General features: G+C 43.4%; 1 protein-coding gene across 1 annotated transcript in view; it reads left to right on the top strand.

Annotated features, from left to right (window-relative positions):
• grid2 (glutamate receptor, ionotropic, delta 2) overlaps window positions 1–10,593 on the top strand; it is an 829,420-nt gene that overhangs the window by 568,990 nt on the left and 249,837 nt on the right. The gene's annotated exons all lie outside the window — the stretch shown is intronic.

Here is a 10,593-nt window from a genome sequence, read left to right on the forward strand (position 1 = left end):
ACTAATGTTAAGGTGAATATAGAATGTAATATTAAGGTGAATATAGAATAATATTAAGACGAATATCGAATGATTAGCAATGTCTAATTAATTGTTCCACTTTATAGCTTGAGAAAATTCAAAAGAGCTCAAGAACCAATTGTGCAGACTTCCATGGCGAATTTCTTCCTTCTTATCCAGATTTCATGACTGTAAACCATCAAGAGCAATACAATGTGTTATAATGCACTGTAAAGAGTGTCTGCACATGGTTTAGAATAGTTGGACTAGTCAATGATTCAGTCTGTCAGCTGTGCCAAGTGGTTGGGCAAGTTATCACCAACACAGTCCCCCTACACCACCTACCCCACCCTCCTCCAACACAGTTTCTCCCAGTCGGCTGTGCCATGCTGGGTAACTGGGACAACGTGCTCCAATGAGCCGACACTGTGCAGGTTGCATGCGTTGCTCTCAGACTGCTGGCACAGGACCCTATTTGTGGGATGGGAATGCGGCACCCCTGCACCAGGGGAACATAACTAAAAATGAGACAGTAAGAACTGCCGATGCTGGAGTCAGAGATAACACAGTGTGGAGCTGGAGGAGCACAGCAGGCCAGGGAGCATCAGAGGAGCAGGAAAGCTGATGTTTCGAAACATCAGCTTTCCTGTTCCTCTGATGCTGCCTGGCCTGCTGTGTTCCTCCAGCTCCATGCTGTGTTATAACTAAAAATGAAGCATTTTTAAAAGAAAACTGAAACTGGAATAATTGACATTTGCACTGATAAAAATAATTCCTGCCAAATTGATTATTTTCAGAAGCACAGAACACAGAGACTGACAAGAGTTTTTAGCGAACCACTTTTAAACATACACATGCTAGGCATTATCCACAGAAAAACTTCCAAATTACATTTTATGACAATGTTACAGTGTTTATGGATGTCCCCATTGAATTTCTTTTGCTACTGAAAGTGGAAATTACTGAAACAAAGCGCAGACAAAAAATTGCTTTGTTCACTAATCTCATTCTTTGTGTATCCATCCCATGTATGGCTATCCCAATTATACACTCCACCCAAGCTTCATAGCCTGCTTTGACATTTTCCTGGAGCGTTGATCACGTGAAATTTCATGTACAATCACCTTACTCAGCCAAGGGTCTACTTTCTTCCCAACCCTCTTCCCCCATTTTCCAAAGTTTTGTTTTTCAGAAAAATGAAGAGAAGCATTGGAAGAAAACTCGAAAAGGAAGACTTTCCAATTTCCTCATGTCTTTTCTCTGACTGTTGCTCGTAAAAGTGGCAAAAGATTCATTTTCCGCCCACAGATCGTCCATACCAATTCTTGATGATTCAGATCCTTAAATCTTCACTATACACTTAAACTTCAAAGGGAAGTCTTTGCTAAATATTTTGTTACAATCTGACAAATCTAGAATACGTACCTGCCTGTTAATCTTTATCATTGAACCCTGGCCTGTGCCATTCACATAAGAATATAAAATAGGAACAGAATTCAGCTATTCAGCCCTTCTGTTCTGTTTTGCCACTCAGTAACATCAAGGCTGATCTGTAAATGAACTCCAACTCACCATAACTATATATTCCTTAACCGCTCTTTCAAATTCCTTTCAAAACCAAAAAATCTCTATTAAATTAACCTTTATCCTTCTACGTTCCAAGGGAAAAAAAGTCTGGCTAATGTGATGACAACTCATAATTTACCCCCTGGTACCAGTGGGGATGTTCTGGTGAAGCTTGCTGTCATTCTCCCAAAACCAATGGATCTTCCAAACAAACAAATTATAGACAAGTTAGTCTTTCTATCTTAACAGGGTAAAAGTTCCTTGATTTCCTTTTTTATGCTGACTTGTTATGACGGACTTGTTCAATTCACTGCCACATGGATTACCACACACGGAGCCTCAAATCTATCGTCCCAGCAAAAATGATTCAAGGACACAAGACCATTGTCTCTAAATATACCTCAGTAACTTCTTCAAATTCATTCCCGGAATCTGGGGATGTTGGTTAGGCCATCATTTATTGCCCATCCCTAACCATGCTGGATAGGGTGAGCTTCCTTCATTGAATCCCTGCAGTGTGAAAGCAGGCCGTTCAGCCCATTGAGTTCACACTGACCCGCTGAAGAGCATCCCACTCATTCCCATCCTCTGGCTGGAACCCTGCATTTCCCAAGGCCAATCCACCTAGCCTGCACATCTTTGGAGACAGTAAGGACTGCAGATGCTAGGAAGCTAGAGTCAATAAATGCAGAGCTGGAAAAGCACAGCAGGTCAGACAGCATCCGAGGAGCAGGAAAGTCAACATTTTGGGCCAAAACCTCCTTCATCGTGAAATCTTGACTTTCCTGCTTCTCGGATGCTGTCTGACCGGCTGTGCTTTTCCAGCTGCACATCTTTGGATGGGAGGAAACCCATGCAGACATGGAGAAGAATGTGCAAACTCCACACAGAGAGTCGCCTGAGCCTGGAAATGAACCCAGGTCCCTGGTGCTGTGAGGCAGCAGTGCTAACCACTGAGCCACTGTGCCATCCTTCCTTCTTGAAGCACTGCACTCGATGTGGTGTTGATGCTGTTAGGGAGGGAGTTCCAGGATTCTGACCCAGCACTTATGAAGGAACGGTGATGTTCTCAGAAAGGATGGCATGTGACTTGGGGGAGAACTCGCAGGTGGTGATGTTTCCATGCATCTGCTGTCCTTGCCCTTCTAGCTGTCAGAGTTTACAGGTTTAGAAGATGTTGTTGAAGAAATGTTGGCAAGTTCCTGCAGTATGTCTTGTCGATGGTACACACTGCTGCCAGTGTGCATCGGTAATGAGGAATGTGTTGATTGGTGACTGATGTGCAGCCAACTCCATTTTAGACACAGGCCAGGAATGCCCTCAAGTTACTGCACATTCCCAGCAAAGTTACGCAGATGAATTTGGCTGCAACTCAGAGGAAAATAGGGACAATAATTCCCATCAGTGTGAGTTACTTATCTAATAAATTTACTCTCCTCGGCATTGTGGTTCCAAAGTTATCCATTTTGGGTGTTCTTTGCCTCCCATTAATTTGATTTCCTTGTGTGACTCAACTCAACCACATTTAGCCAACACAATAATCCCTACTTGGGATGTCGGAGTACAAAGCAAATGGAGGGGAGTGGCTGTCAGTTCTGGCAGAGGTTTCATCTCATGACCTCCCCCCACCTCCTCAAGCACCACCATAGCTGCCATTGGGCATCCAACTCAACCATCTCACTGTCTGAAAGGATAATTTCAATCTTTTATTCCCTCTTTAGTCCAGACGAAACTCTGGTTTCTTTGTTTAAGCATTCATTCATGCATGCATGCATGGGAATTGTGGATATTGAGGATGGCACACTACTCAAACTTTACTGCAAAAGGCAACGGTTTTATACTCTTTTACAGACAACAATTTTCTAATCAACTGTCTTGACAGATAATTATTTCCAATCAAAAGTTTACATATTTACTCATGCATATCTCTCTCTTGCAGTGTTTACATAGTTTACATTCCAGGTTAAAAGCTAACATACTTGACTATATTATCCAACCATATCAGAGCATATTCATATCTTCTAACTGTAAGTATGTACAGGTGATTATCAGAAAATCTTTTACACTTTCACTGTCCTACCACACTCAATTAGTCTGTAGATATGTATTTAACTGAATGGATTAATCTTCACCATCAGTCAAGCAACCATCTTTCACCATCCCCAATATTTTTAGAAATGGTTAACAAACATTTTTTAAGGAAACAAACCAAAAACTCACTTTTAAGGAGCAAATGCTGTAATCTGTACTGAAAACAACAAATGCAGGAGATCACAGCAGGACATGGATGTTGCCTGATCCACTGTGATCGCCAGCATTTGTTGTTTGCAAAACTCACTTTTCATGCCCCTGTGATTATTATCCTGGGCTTTTCATAACAGTGTTCTGGAGATTAGTGTAGATCACACAACATCCATTGACCCTCCAAATAAAACATCTATATTCTTTGTTATCAAAAGTCGCACTTTTGCATAATCTTGGTACAGAAGTCATGATGTGGAGGTGCCGGTGTTAGACTGGGGTGGTTTTTGACTTGGTGTAGAAGTTGCCTCCCCACTTTTCAGCTACAAAATGTTAAGTTCAACCTCATTTTTTTACGCCAGCAATGCTTGTTGCTGTAAGTCAATGCGTGGGAGCAAGCGGATGAAAGGAGTTGTGTACCAAAGAAGTTGCACAGGAGTTTAAGACATGCCCATGCAGAGTAGAGCACCTGTAGCATGATCAAAGAACACGAGCGATGAGCCGAATTGGAATCTCCATCAAAATGATTGGATTGCAAAGCTACTTCCGAATAACACTCCCAAACCTGTCAATCGCCCATGCTTCAGTGAGGGAATTTATTGGTCATGAAAACCTAGTGCAAGAATGAAAGGAAGGGGAAGTTACCCTGAAGAAGGTGTCCAAGAGCAAATTAACTAGAAATGACTATTACGAGGGGGCATCATTTTAAGGTGATTGGAGGACAGTATAGGGGAGATGTCAGAGGTAGGTTCTTCACACAGAGTGGTGGGTGTGTGGAATTCGCTGCCGGCAGTGGTATTGGACTCAGATACTTTAGAGACTTTTAAACCACTCTTGGATAGGCACATGGAGGATAGTAAAATGTAGGGTATGCAGGGTAGATTGCCCTTAGTGGGATGATAGGTCGGCACAACATCGTGGGCCGAAGGGCCTGTTCTGTGCTGTATTGTTCTATGTTCTATACCATCAGAGCAGGGACCAGGCACTGGCCTGATCCTTCAAAGCATGTACCAGAATGGAGCCTCAAAAATTGTCAAAATGCTGTCAGACATGTAATGTGTACATACATGCTTTCAAGTCACCAAATCAAATCCTGAGTCCAGGAAAGATTTCAGACTAACAGCTGGCTGGTACAGTTGGTCATGGAAGGAAACTGTTCCATCTTGTGATAGAATGCCAAGCTCACTCAGAGGCTACCAAGAAAACTCAATGCCAAAATGATCAGATTCCTGCGATTTATTGTCACGTAGCAGTAAGGTGCAAGTACCCATTCAATCACATCAAGCAACATGGACCAAACATCTATAAATTTTGATATTGCCAGCAGCCAAACTGTGAGTGCAAACGCTCAAACACTACTCACATGATGACAAAACATAGAACATAGAACAGTACAGCACAATACAGGCCCTTCGGCCCACGATGTTGTGCCAAACTTTTACCCTAAACCGAAGGTCTATCTAACCTCCACCCCGACCTTCTACTACCATCCATATGCCTATCTAATAGCCGCTTAAATGCCCCTAATGAGGCCGACTCCACTACCCTCTCCGGCAATGCATTCCACACCCCTACCACTCTCTGAGTAAAGAACCTACCTCTGATGTCTCCCCTATATCTACCTCCACTCACTTTAAAACTATGCCCCCTCATAATAGCTACCTCCACCCTAGGAAAATGTCTCTGGCTGTCCACTCTATCTATACCTCTGATCATTTTGTACACCTCTATCAAGTCACCTCTCATCCTTCGTCATTCTAAAGAGAAAAGCCCGAGCTCTCTCAACCTTTCCTCATAAGACCTTCCCTCCATTCCAGGCAACATCCTGGTAAATCTCCTCTGCACCTTTTCCAACGCTTCCACATCTTTCCTGTAATGAGGCGACCAGAACTGGACACAATACTCCAGATGTGGCCGAACCAGGGTTTCGCATAGCTGGAGCATAACTTCATGGCTCTTGAACTCAATCCCTCTATTAATGAAAGCTAACACACCATACGCCTTCTTAACAACTCTATCCACCTGGGTGGCAGCTTTCAGGGAACTGTGGACATGAACCCCAAGATCCCTCTACTCCTCCAGACTGCCAAGAATCTTTCCATTAACCCTGTATTCTGCTTTCAAATTTGTCCTTCCAAAATGAATCACTTCATCCTTTTCAGGGTTAAACTCCATCTGTCACTTCTCAGCCCAGCTCTGCATCCTATCAATGTCCCTTTGTAACCTAGAACAGCCCTCCGCACTATCCATAACTCGACCCACCTTCGTATTGTCCGCGAACTTACTAATCCACCCTTCCACTCCTACATCCAAATCATTTACAAAAATCATAAATAGAAGAGGACCCAAAACAGATCCTTGTGGTACACCACACGTAACTGAGCACCATGTTGAATATTTTCCATCCACTACCACCCTTTGTCTTCTAAGGGTCAGCCAATTCTGAATCCAATCTGCCACATCTCCCCCTATCCCATGCCTCCTTACTTTCTGCATGAGCCTACCATGGGGAACCTTATCAAACGCCTTTCTTAAATCCATGTCTACCACATCCACTGCTCTACCTTCATCCACGTGTTTGGTCACCTCTTCAAAGAATTCAATAAGGTTTGTGAGGCATGATCTACCCCTCACAAATCCATGCTGACTATCATGAATCAAACTGTGCCTATCCAAGTGATCATAAATCCTATCTCTCAGAGCCCTTTCCAAATATTTAGCCCATCACTGAAGTAAGACTAACTGGCCTGTAATTTCTGGGGTTATCCCTATTCCCTTTTTTGAACAAGGGAATGACATTTGCCACTCTCCAATCTTCCGGCACTATACCCGGAAGGAGACAAGAATAAGGGACTCATGGTAATACTAACCTGCGTGAATGACAGAACACAATTAAACCCTGTGGGAATTTTCAAATGTAAAACCATGCTGAACATCAGGTTCCCTAGAAACAATTCTGCCCATGTCCATGATGGTTGGATAGTGAGTATGAAGTGAAGTTATGGATCAATAGTATGCAGTATAGGTGTACTCATGAACTACACAATGAATACAAGATTTCAATGTAACACATATTCAGATCCCATCTTATTGATGAGATTAAGACCTGCCCATAAAGAAGTAACACTCACAGTGTGGTTAAAGAAGTGGGCCTAATGTCTGTCACTTTGGATGTGTCCCTCAGCAAACCATTTAAGCAAAATGTTCACACTGAATGCAATAGGTGAATGGTTGCTGAAGAATCCCTGACTCATGATCTTTGGGCCATCCACATATTTGAATCTCTTTGCCAAAATTGTACTCCTGACCATTTCAAATACCTGAACCCCGTTGATGCCTATGACGTAATTTCAATGTCTATGAATCTAAAAAGATGGGGATTGTTTGCCAAGCTCACAAGCACCAACGATTCACCAATTGCCTGCTCATAGTGCAGCAGCTATTAATTTCATACCTTGGTCCATGGAATCTCACCCAGAGAAAAGGATGAGTGGCTTCAATACATTTAAAGTTGCATTTGCAGCTGGACAGAGATTCACACAAGCACGAGATGGTCAGAACTGAACATATATGTTGACAAACATGAGAACTTATTTACAATGAATTTACAATTTACACCCATGCCACCAGAATACACTGTAAACAGTCTTCTTCTTTCTCTTCCTCTTACCAGGCAGTACTCCTTTCTGTACTGCTGGGTCTTTCTGTGAAATGTGGAGATAACACCTTCCTGGATAGTGATTTCAGATTGGGCTGGCAAGAGGCGTGGTCTTCCATGGCAGTCCTGGAGGAAGACAATGTCATTCCTCTGCCCTACCTTGTCCTCTGGGACCTCGAACACCCTCTTCCCTTGTCTGCCATCGCATCCTCCCAGCTGTGTGCAGTCGGCTGCAGAATGGCAGCACTTGTCCAGGTGCATACCGCAGTATTAAACATTCCGGTCTCAAGAATGCTGGTTTAATCTAAGATATCTAAGCAGTGCTGAGTTTTTAAGGCAACAGAGAATGGGTGGCTTGTGCTGGTATCAGACAAGAAGCATGCAATAAGGGTGCAGTAGGTAGTAAATGAAGCGAGTTTGAGAAGATATGCAGGAAAACCCTAGCCCTCACAGACAGAAACCCTCCATGAAACATGACAATATTGACTCCTCGCTAAAATACGGTAGAATTCAGCCCAATAACTTTAATGGTTGCAAAACACTGATTGTGTTCTGAGGTATCTTCGTACAATGAATTTATTCAACAAACCGTGCCATATTAATTCACTGTGAATTACCGCTGTTTCTTTTCATACTTTCAAATTGCAATCTCTCTCTCTCTCTCTCTCACACACACACACAGACACAGGCACAGAGACACACACACACACAGACACACAGACAGATACAAACACAGACACAGACACACAGGCGCACACACACACACACGCGCGCACACACACACACACACACACACACACACACAAGCACACACACAAGCACACACACACACACAAACACTTACAAATTGTCCCTGATTCTGCACAGATCTTTGAGAGTTTCAAAAATTGACGTATGCAGCAATCTTCAACGGCCAGGAATTCCAGGGGACTCCAGGACAAACCTGAGGGTTGGAGACTCTTAGGTAAATCATTCTCTTCTAAGGAAAGGGCTGGGCTAGAGACAGCTGAGCAAAAGAACAAGAGGAGGCCACTCAGTCCCTCAAACCTGTTCTTTTGTTAATCTGCAGCCCAATTCTATCCACCTTCCCTGGTTCCATATCACTAATACCTTGACGAGCAGAAATCTGTCAAATTTAGTTTTAAAATTATTGATTGGTATAGCATCTACAGAGTTCTTTTGTAGGAGAAAGTTCCACACTCTCCCCCCTTTGTAGTTTCCTACCTTCTTTGTCAAATTACTTGGCTCTGATATTGCATTCATGGTTCATGGCCCACTCTGGCTCAGTTGCGAGTACCCTTGCCTCTGAGTGACAGGGTACTGAGTTTGAGTCCCACTCAAAACTCAAGGCTGACATTTCAGTACAATGTTGAAGGTGTGCTGTACTGTCCGAGCTGGGGTGCTTTGGATTGGATGTTTTAAACAAGCCCCGTCTGCCTGAAATGGTAGATATAAAAAAAACCCCATTACGGGATTTCGGAATAAAAGCAAGAGGGTTATCACTGATGTCATGCCCGAAATTTGTCCTTCAATCCACATCACTAAAAGCAGAATATCTGCTCAGTATAACGGCCTGCACTTTAGCAGTGTCACATTCACTGCTCCCCGAACCAGAATGTCGTTTGGAAGTTGGCCCATGAGAAAGATAGCTTCCCTGCAGCCATTTTAGATTCACCAAAATAATAATAGTCTCAGGGAGAGACTTCTTCCCCCATCGTGGTTGGGAAAGCCCTACTTTAGAAAGCTGTGGGACCATCGGATTGTCTGTTAGCTCTGTAGGCCCATGTTCGAGCGACGGCCACTGCCAGGACTACAGCCCAAAACCTGAGGAAAAGGAGCTGACTCAAGCCAGACTGAAGGGAAGACCAAGGTATCACTGGGGCCCAGGAAGGTCAGGGGATTGGGGAGGGGGATTAAACTGGGGGCAGCTGCACCTCCGTTAGACACAGTGGGTCCTCAAAGGGGGTCCCCTCGTTTACGTTACGGGAACCTGCTCCTTGAAAGTTGCCAGGCTGCCCCAATTATCCTGAGCTTCTCCCTGCCATACGTTAGGTGGGTTCAGGGTAGGAACCTGGCTTTGAATTGACCGTTTAAGGCCCTGGATGAGTCAAAAGGCAGGCAGGCCACTTGACACCTCCGGAGCCTTCCACAAAACAGGAGAGAGAGCGCAGGCCGGCTGGATGGAGGTTGGCAGATCACAAGTTGCATTTCACAAGTCCCTGTGAATTCACCAGTTACTTAAAGCAACACGCCCACCTTCAGCCAGCTGTCACATTGCTGTTTGTGGGATTTTACTGCAGGCACTTTAGCTCATGAATGTCCTGCATGCCAACAGTGAAAGTAGTTCTATTGTCTACCATGTTCTTTGAGATGTTCAGTGGTCATGAAAATGCAATGTAAGTGCCAGTCTTTCTTTCTTTTCACTTTTGCTCGAACTCCCTCACGAGACGAAAATACTTTTCTCTGTCCTAGCAACTCCTTCCAAGTTGTAAAAGCCTCAACCAAGTCACCCCTTAACATGTATATTTCAGAGATTACAGACGTACTTTATTTAAGCACCACTCAAGCCTCACAGCCCTGGTATTATTATGGTGAACTACAATGCACTCCTTCCAAGGACAGTTTTAAGCTTTTTGAAGTGTGATATGTCCAGAACTGCATGCATTCTCCAGATATGGCCAAAGCAGGACTGTCTCAGGAGTACATGAGGGAAAACAAATGCAAAATAAATCCTTTTAACTTTCCGCTTTAGCAACTGCAATGAAATAAAATCCCTCTGTAGAACTAATTAGAGTTCGTGTGTTAATAATTGCAAGAGACAAATTTGGCTATTTTATAATGATTCTCAACGAGGTACATGCAATGGTGGAGAAAAAGTAGCACAAACTGTTTCAGTTTGTGAAAATATAGGGCCTTATGAAAAATGAAATTAATTAATGCAACGTTCCTTGCTTCAATCTCTTATGTAAAAACAGCACTTTATAAAGCACTGATTCATTCAACTTATAACAAAACTGAGTTAGAATCATGAGATAACAAGGTGTAGAGCTGGATGGACATTTTTCTGAAGAAGGGTTCAGACCCGAAACGTCAGCCTTCCTGCTCCTCTGATGCTGCTTGGCCTGCTG

The sequence above is a fragment of the Rhincodon typus genome, chromosome 1, assembly GCF_021869965.1.
Source record: "Rhincodon typus isolate 14 chromosome 1, sRhiTyp1.1, whole genome shotgun sequence".
Lineage (NCBI taxonomy): Eukaryota > Metazoa > Chordata > Chondrichthyes > Orectolobiformes > Rhincodontidae > Rhincodon > Rhincodon typus.